At 40.2% G+C, this 8,191-nt stretch overlaps 1 long non-coding RNA gene across 1 annotated transcript; it reads right to left on the bottom strand.

Annotated features, from left to right (window-relative positions):
• Nucleotides 1-5,908: 5,908 nt before the first annotated feature.
• LOC307024046 lies at nucleotides 5,909-7,360 on the bottom strand. Its single transcript, XR_013803821.1, has 2 exons — nucleotides 6,958-7,360; nucleotides 5,909-6,107 (listed from the first exon to the last, which is right to left on the bottom strand). It is a non-coding gene; the product is annotated as an uncharacterized lncRNA (long non-coding RNA).
• Between the last annotated feature and the right edge of the window lie 831 nt (nucleotides 7,361-8,191).

Below are 8,191 nucleotides of genomic sequence, written 5' to 3'. Positions count from 1 at the left end.
CACATCACAAAACAGCGTCCTAATCTTCTGGGTTATTAATTCGTTTTTATCGATTTGTAACAGTTCACATCCATCACTACTAAAGGAAAATGGTTGCTATTGTCATCTAGTGTCTGTTGCTTGTAGAAAGAATGACAAGTTCTCAAAAAACTAAATGTTGGACGAAGCCAATGCTGAGAGATGGTCTTACAGTTGGAAGAATAAGTGTCCAAATCTCTTTTGGATGTTTCCTGTGAAGCTCACATGAACTATGTACATTGACGACGTATTCCTGTTTAAGAAATTGAAAAATAACTTTCATAAAACAACTCATTTCGAAATCCCCCCGTTATTAGTAGTTTGCTGGTCTTTGTTTTCCCTGCATTTCCGTTTTGTTGTGTGGGTTCGCATCAGTATTCATAACTTGAGACTCTGTGGTGACTCACACTTTCCCCCAGCGTAACAAAACAAAGACTGTGACAGGTAGACCTGCACATCACCCACATGTGCGCAGTCTATTGACATTAAACCCATCACTGTGTTGACAGACCGTCCTGCTTTCTGCACAGCCTTCAGATAGAAGGGAGATTTGGTAAAGTGTGCAAAGAGAAGCTTGAAAACTCCACCCAATCAAAATGAAAAAACATTTGACATCCAATTCTGCTTATAATTGCCTTACATGTATAATAAAAACATTGCTTTGTTGTCATTCTTCGAAGTTTTAAAAATCAGAAAAGGTCAAACCAAGGGTATTTATGAATAGTATGAATGAGATACTTGAAGAGTTTATCGCCGGCCACTAGAGGGCACTGCTGTCGCTGCCCGGTTATACCGTGCTCTGACCCGGTAGTGCCGAGCGGCCATTTTAGTTCAAACATTGTTCATTCACTCCGCCTCGAGTTGAGACGTTCGTCCACTCATTCATTTAAGACTGTTTCCACTATTATATTATACTATATATATATTATACTATTATACTACTATACTCTGTTTCGTGGTATATATTTGTGTTGATTAAATTGCATGGATGTAATACCTTGTCAGCTTATCTTGCTGCATTACTCTGTTTCAGGGTGTCGTCATCCTTGTCAATAAATTACCAAAACTGACATTGAGGAGTGTGTTTCTTCATGACGACACCATGAATGAGTCCTCCATATTCTTCTTTGTTGGTTTTAAGAGGCAGTTGGCATCCAGAATGTTGCCTGACTGCTTTGTACTGGATTGAGAATAAACCTTAATTCTCCGAAGCTCTTAATGTAGCTCTGAAACCACCCAAGCACTTCCTGTTTGTACGGTTAGGTTACCCTAACTCGAACCCAAAACTTTTCTTCAGCTTCAAAAACTATTTATATTCTTTCAGATGTTATTTCTGTCTTTTCAGTTTTTCACAATGGCCCGAAATGGTGAGAACCTCGAAACCTTGCCTTTACAAAAACAGCATTCATTGTGCTTTGTACCTCATGTATTCTCCCTAAGCTTCTTCTGTGCGACTCGTCCTTCTCTTGGACCTGATCTTGATGGTTTCTGTCTTTTGTCCTCTTTGGACAGTTTGATTGCCTCCCACTGATTACACCTTTTTTCTACAGTCTCTTCTGCTTCTCTGGGTTTTAGGAGACTTCAATCAGTCAGGCCTGTCTATTTATGCAAGTAAATCAGCTGCTCAGTTTCTCTAAGAAGACAGTGAGCTATAACACACTGACTGTCACAATGGTATGGAAATCAGGACTCGAAATCAGTCAAAAAAGAGAAGAGGCAGGTATGAAAAACGAAGGCAAACAATACGAGGGACAGACCAGGAAGACACGATGAACATTGGCGACACAGGAAACGTATGGGGATATGACAGACATGCATATATAGAGAGTACTAATTAAAAATGGCATGACAAAACACAAGGAATCAGACTATCAAAAAAGGCGGGAAAACACAAAGACAGGAAGTATGAACAAGACAGGAGTAAATACATTTCAAATTAAAACAAAGAATAAGATCATGACACAGGATGGGCACTTTAAATGTAATACCTTACTAAAACAAACAGGGTGCATTAAATCTAGTAAAATAGTGGGAAAAGTGGGTGAAAAAAAGGACGTATTTTTAAAATCAAAATGTAACTGAAAACATAACCTTTAGCCCTAGTTGGTTATTCAGCTCGGAGATAGAGACTTCATTTTTCAACGAATCGTCCATGTTTGTGTTTCCGGTCATGAAATCACGAACATTGATTTGTCTGAATTGAGTTAAACATTTCTCCCACTATCCTGAGAGTCTGGTCAAAGTGTCAGTGGGTGTTTTTTCTTCCATCGAATGCCTCCTTCAGCGGGAGATCTCAAGAAGCTATTGGTGCCCTGGAGTGCTATTCATAACTCCTTTAACCATCTGAAGAACACCCTCCAAACCACAAGCCTCCCACATGAGGACGATGACGTCATATGTCAATGTCCAAAATAATAAATATCAAAATATAACTTGTGTCTTAGACCATCTGTTGCCGAGTGGGAAGGTTGCCATGGATCCTCCGTCGGCTGAAGATAGTGTCTGTATATCCAGACTTCTCCCCCACCTTCTTTCGCCAATTATATCTTCCTCTGATTCACAGAAAGGTATTGTATCTCTGCTTTCCATTTTTGGTATTTTCTTGTTCTCTGCTGTCCTTCCTCTGACATTCGGGTCCAACTTTTGCTCCTGAAATGACAGCTAACCCAGGAAAAGGTCACGAGGGTCAGCGCTTGGTTCCTGTGTTGTGACAACTCGGCATATGGGCAGACGGTCTTATAGCCTCCACAATCTGGAAATAGCACACCAGATGAATTCCTAACTTTAAGTTTGTGAGACTGTGAAACTTTGGAATGAAATGGAAACTATGTGTTGAGAACTTGGTAAAGCAAGGCAAGGAAAAGCAAGTTTATTTATGTAGCACATTTCAACACAGGTATTGCGGCAGGAATATTCCAAACAAAGTGCCGCGAGGGACTAAACGAGAGAGAAACATTGTGGACGCTCAAAAACTCAGTCTTTCCACCAGTATGCGTTTGACCTTTTATTTCCAAAGCACACATTCAATAGTCCATATCCATATGCGTATATTCTATGTGTGCATGCGTGCGGTCAACAAAAAGTGTCCTTCTCCAGCTCACTCCCCCTCCATCTATCAATCAATCAATCAATCAATCAATCAATCAATCAATGTTTACTTATATAGCCCAATATCACAAATGTTACATTAGTCTTAGTGGACTTCAAAGTTTGTACAGAATATCAGTATGACAATACGACACCCTCTGTCCTTAGACCCTCTGTCCTTAGACCCTCTGTCCTCACACCCTCTGTCCTTAGACCCTCACATCGTACAAGGAAACACTTCCAGAGAAACCCACAGTTTAAAGGGGAACATGGGAGAAACCTCAGGGAGAGCAACAGAGGAGGGATCCCTCTCCCAGGACGGACAGACGTGCAATAGATGCCGTGTGGAAATCAAAGAGATAATACATTTACAACATAGGTAGACCAAATGTTTGGAAATGCATGTGTCTATAATAAGAAGATGAATCCACGAGGATGTCAACAATCTTGTGGGAGCCATCAGGGAAGTATATGGTGAGAGTCAGGCAGGACCACAGAGACAGGTTCAGCCACGACTCGAAGTCCAGGACTCAGATCCAGAACTCAGGATCCAGGACACACGACCACAGCAACAGGATCAGCCTCGACTCAGGATCCCGGCGTATACAGGACTGTCTCAGAAAATTAGAATATTGTGATAAAGTTCTTTATTTTCTGTAATGCAATTAAAAAAACAAAAATGTCATACATTCTGGATTCATTACAAATCAACTGAAATATTGCAAGCCTTTTATTATTTTAATATTGCTGATTATGGCATACAGCTTAAGAAAACTCAAATATCCTATCTCTAAATATTAGAATATCATGAAAAAGTATACTAGTAGGGTGTTCAACGAATCACTTGAATCGTCTAATTAACTCGAAACACCTGCAAGGGTTTCCTGAGCCTTGAAAAACACTCAGCTTGGTTCAGTAAACTAAATCACAAGTATGGGGAAGACTGCTGATCTGACTGCTGTCCAGAGGACCGTCATTGACACCCTCCATCAGGAGGGTAAGACACAAAAAGAAATTTCTCAAAGAGCAAGCTGTTCACAGAGTGCAGTTTCAAAGCACATCCACAAAAAGTCTGTTGGAAGGGGGAAATGTGGCAGGAAACGCTGCACAACCAAGAGAGATGACCGCAGCCTTAACAGCATTGTGAAGAAGAGTCGCTTCCAGAATTTGGGGGAGCTTCAAAGACAGTGGACTGAAGCTGGAGTCCAGGTATCAAAAGTCACTGTTCACAGACGTGTCCGGGAAATGGGCTACAATAGCCGTATTCCCATGGTCAAGCCACTTCTGAACTCAAGACAACGGAAGAGGCGTCTGACTTGGGCTAAGGAAAAGAAGCACTGGACAGTTGCACAGTGGTCCAAAGTCCTCTTTTCAGACGAAAGCAAGTTTTGTATTTCATTTGGAAGTCAAGGCGCCAGAGTCTGGAGAAAGGCTGGAGAGGAGCAAAATCCAAGTTGCTTGAAATCCAGTGTGAAGTTCCCACAGTCAGCGATGGTTTGGGGAGCCATGTCAGCTGCTGGTGTTGGTCCACTGTGTTTCATCAAGCCCAGAGTAAATGCAGCTGTGTACCAAGAGATTTTAGAGCACTACATGCTTCCGTCTGCTGAAAAGCTCTATGGAGATGAGGAATTCATTTTCCAGCATGATCTGGCACCTGCCCACAGTGCCAAAACCACCAGTAACTGGTGTACTGACCATGGCATTACTGTCCTCGATTGGCCTGCAAATTCCCCTGACCTGAACCCCATAGAGAATATGTGGGGTATTGTGAAGAAGAAGCTGAAAGACACCAGACCCAACAATGCTAATGAGCTAAAGGCCGCTATTGAAGCATCCTGGGCATCCATAACACCTCAGAAATGCCACAGGCTGATTGCCTCCATGCCACGCCGCATTGATGCAGTAATCCGTGCAAAAGGATTCCCAACCAAGTACTGAGTGCATTAATGGACATTTTCAAATGTTTGATTGTGTTTTGCTGTTATAAATCTTTTTTTTTTACTTGGTCTGAGGAACTATTCTAATTTTTTGAGATAGGATTTTTGAGTTTTCTTAAGCTGTATGCCATAATCAGCAATATTAAAATAATAAAAGGCTTGCAATATTTCAGTTGATTTGTAATGAATCCAGAATGTATGACATTTTTGTTTTTTTAATTGCATTACAGAAAATAAAGAACTTTATCACAATATTCTAATTTTCTGAGACAGTCCTGTATATGGACACAAAAAAGAGATTTGGGGGAAACTGGGTTAATCGGAACATGAGAGTACACAGGTACAAACAGCCGGAGAGACGGAGTAAGGTGCCCCCCCCAACATTCCAAGCCTATAGCAGCTAAACTAACGTGTCTACATACATGCACTCCCTTAGGATAGGTTGAGGGAAAAGGGTAGCAAGTAAGAAGTAGGAAACAGAGGTGGAGAGGCACACGCAGGGAAAAAGGTCCCTATCTATCACAACGTGCGCAGGTAAAAGCAACCGGATACAACCGCAAACGTCACCACACAAAATCCAATGACACGCCCACCACCTATAGTGACTCAAAAGCATGTACCGTAAAAAACACAGAAAAATACTTCATATCGATGTGGCTCCTACAGGCAATACAAATGATTTACAAGAATCAACTCAAAGCATTAAGACATGGTGCAAAAGAAAGACATTATAGAATTACATTCAAATGAACATTAAGTTAAAGCCAAGACGAAACACATTGAAAGAAGCTCAAAATAGACAAAGACGGGTGTAAAATACAAGAATAAAAAATACAGTGCTGTGTAAGATGTTCACGAAAGGCTGCAAAAACTAAATGTCAGACTTGTTTAAAAGGAATATAAATGTATCCTCTGTGTTTTTTTTTACTCGTCCTTCATCGTCAAAATTGAAACAGTTTAAAAAAAAAGATTCTGCTCTGATATCGCCAAACATAAGCGTCTAACTCTTTTGATTCCCACTGATAAAACATTACATTACTTACCTCACACTTCAATACCGTGGACCTATGGGAAAGATTTGGGGTTAGATATCTTTCCCAAGGACACTTTGACATATTGAATGCAGGCGGTAGGATCGAACCACTGACCCTCTAATTCAGGGGTGTCAAACTCAATTTCATCTCGGGCCACATTAGCATCATGGTTGCACTCAAAGGGCCGTTTTTTTAACTATATAAAAATACATATATAAATATTTAATATATATAAAATAATGTATTATATAAAAGGAATGCCAATCTCCTGAAGGTCTAACTAATGTACATGTGGGGAGTTGTCTTTTCTCTTACTGTGCCACAGAACAACACAACAACTTGTATTTGTATTGTTATTATTTTTTAAGTAAAGTAACTTGTTACTAGTTACTTTTATAATTTAGTAACTAATACAAAGTAACTAATTGGATTGTTATCGGATAGAGTAATAACTTCATAATTAACTACGTCTGAAAGCAGAAGTCTAGGGCAAATAATTGCAAGTCTCTTCAGTGTCACAAAAATTATTTAAAAAGGAAAGCCAAATTCTGGAAGAAAATGTCAAAATCCCAAAAATTAATAAGCGACATTTTGAAAAAATTTTTGATTCTGAGCAAAAAAGGCAAATTCTAAGAAAATAGGAATATTTTGAAGAAAAAAATTCTGATTCTGAAAAAAAAGTCCAATTTCAGATGCATTGTGGGACATGTAGTTTATGGGCAACGTGCTTCTGTAAATCAGCAGCTAACCGTATAATAAACATATTATATTCCTTCCAAGCTCTTGTGGGGCCACAGAAAATGAAGTCACGGGCCGGATTTGGCCCCCGGGCCTTGAGTTTGACACCCCTGTTCTAATTGATAAATCAGCACATTATTCACCTGAGCCACACCCAGAAAAAAAAGATGCCAATGTCCATCCATCCATCTTCTCCCGCTTATCCGTGGTCGGGTCGCGGAGGTAGCAGTTCCAGCAGAGAGCCCCAAACTTTCTTTTCCCTGGCCACATCAACCAGCTCTGACTGGGGGGTCCCAAGGCGCTCCCAGGCCAGCGAAGAGATATAACCCCTCCACCTGGTCCTAGGTCTACCCCTCGGTCTCCTCCCAGCTGGGAGGCGCCCAGGTGGCATCCTAACTAGGTGCCCGAACCACCTCAACTGGCTCCTTTCGACGCGAAGGAGGACTGGTTCAACTCCGAGTCCCTCCCGGATGACCGAACTTCTCAAGGTCCAAAAATACTTAAAATTCCAAAAATACCGTTAATTCCAAAAATACTTAAAGTTCCAAAAATACCGTAAGTTCCAAAAATACTTAAAGTTCCAAAAATACTTAAAGTTCCAAAAATACCGTAAGTTCCAAATATACTTAAAGATCCAAAAATACTTAAAGTTCCAAAAATACCGTAAGTTCCAAAAATACTTAAAGTTCCAAAAATAAACATCAAAAAATACTTAAAGTTCCAAAAATACCGTTAATTCCAAAAATACTTAAAGTTCCAAAAATACTTAAAGATCCAAAAATACTTAAAGATCCAAAAATAACACAAATGGTTGGAAGATAAGGAGGAAGGACAATCAATACTGTATATAGTCAATGTGAGGTAAAGTGTGTCGCCAAGGTAACCGGTTAGAACTCCAAGTGGCGATGAGGTCTTAAAATGTATGGAAAGGGTCTTAACAAAGGTCTTATAAGGAATTACATGTGACTTCAGGATTCCTGCATATACCCTGTAATCTCTCTCAATCATCGATCATGACCAAAGAAGTGTGTGAAGTGGAGTCTTTATCTGCAGAGACTGAGGCTGTGTTTTTTCTGCCGATACCAGGCGTACAAATCACAATTTAGGAGACGATATGATACGAAAAAGTGTTTTTCTCCTGTCAACACCGGCTATAAGATGTCAACCACTGCCAGGGGGAAACACCCACAAAAAGATTGAAACCCAAAAAACCATTTCCACAAATACGTCCACAAAAGGTTTGATCGTCCTTTGAAAAATGAAAAGCCGTGACCAGTAGAATCATTAGAGTTTAAACGTCCTGGAAGTGAGGAGGAATCCCATTACTGTTTGATTTTGAAAGTTGTCAAAATCTGAAAACTTTACCAATATCTACTG

This window comes from Notothenia rossii, assembly GCF_949606895.1.
Source record: "Notothenia rossii genome assembly, chromosome: 11".
Taxonomy (NCBI): Eukaryota; Metazoa; Chordata; class Actinopteri; order Perciformes; family Nototheniidae; genus Notothenia; species Notothenia rossii.
Note: the sequence above shows the minus strand (reverse complement) of the source record. Positions and strands in the feature narration are given on the sequence as shown.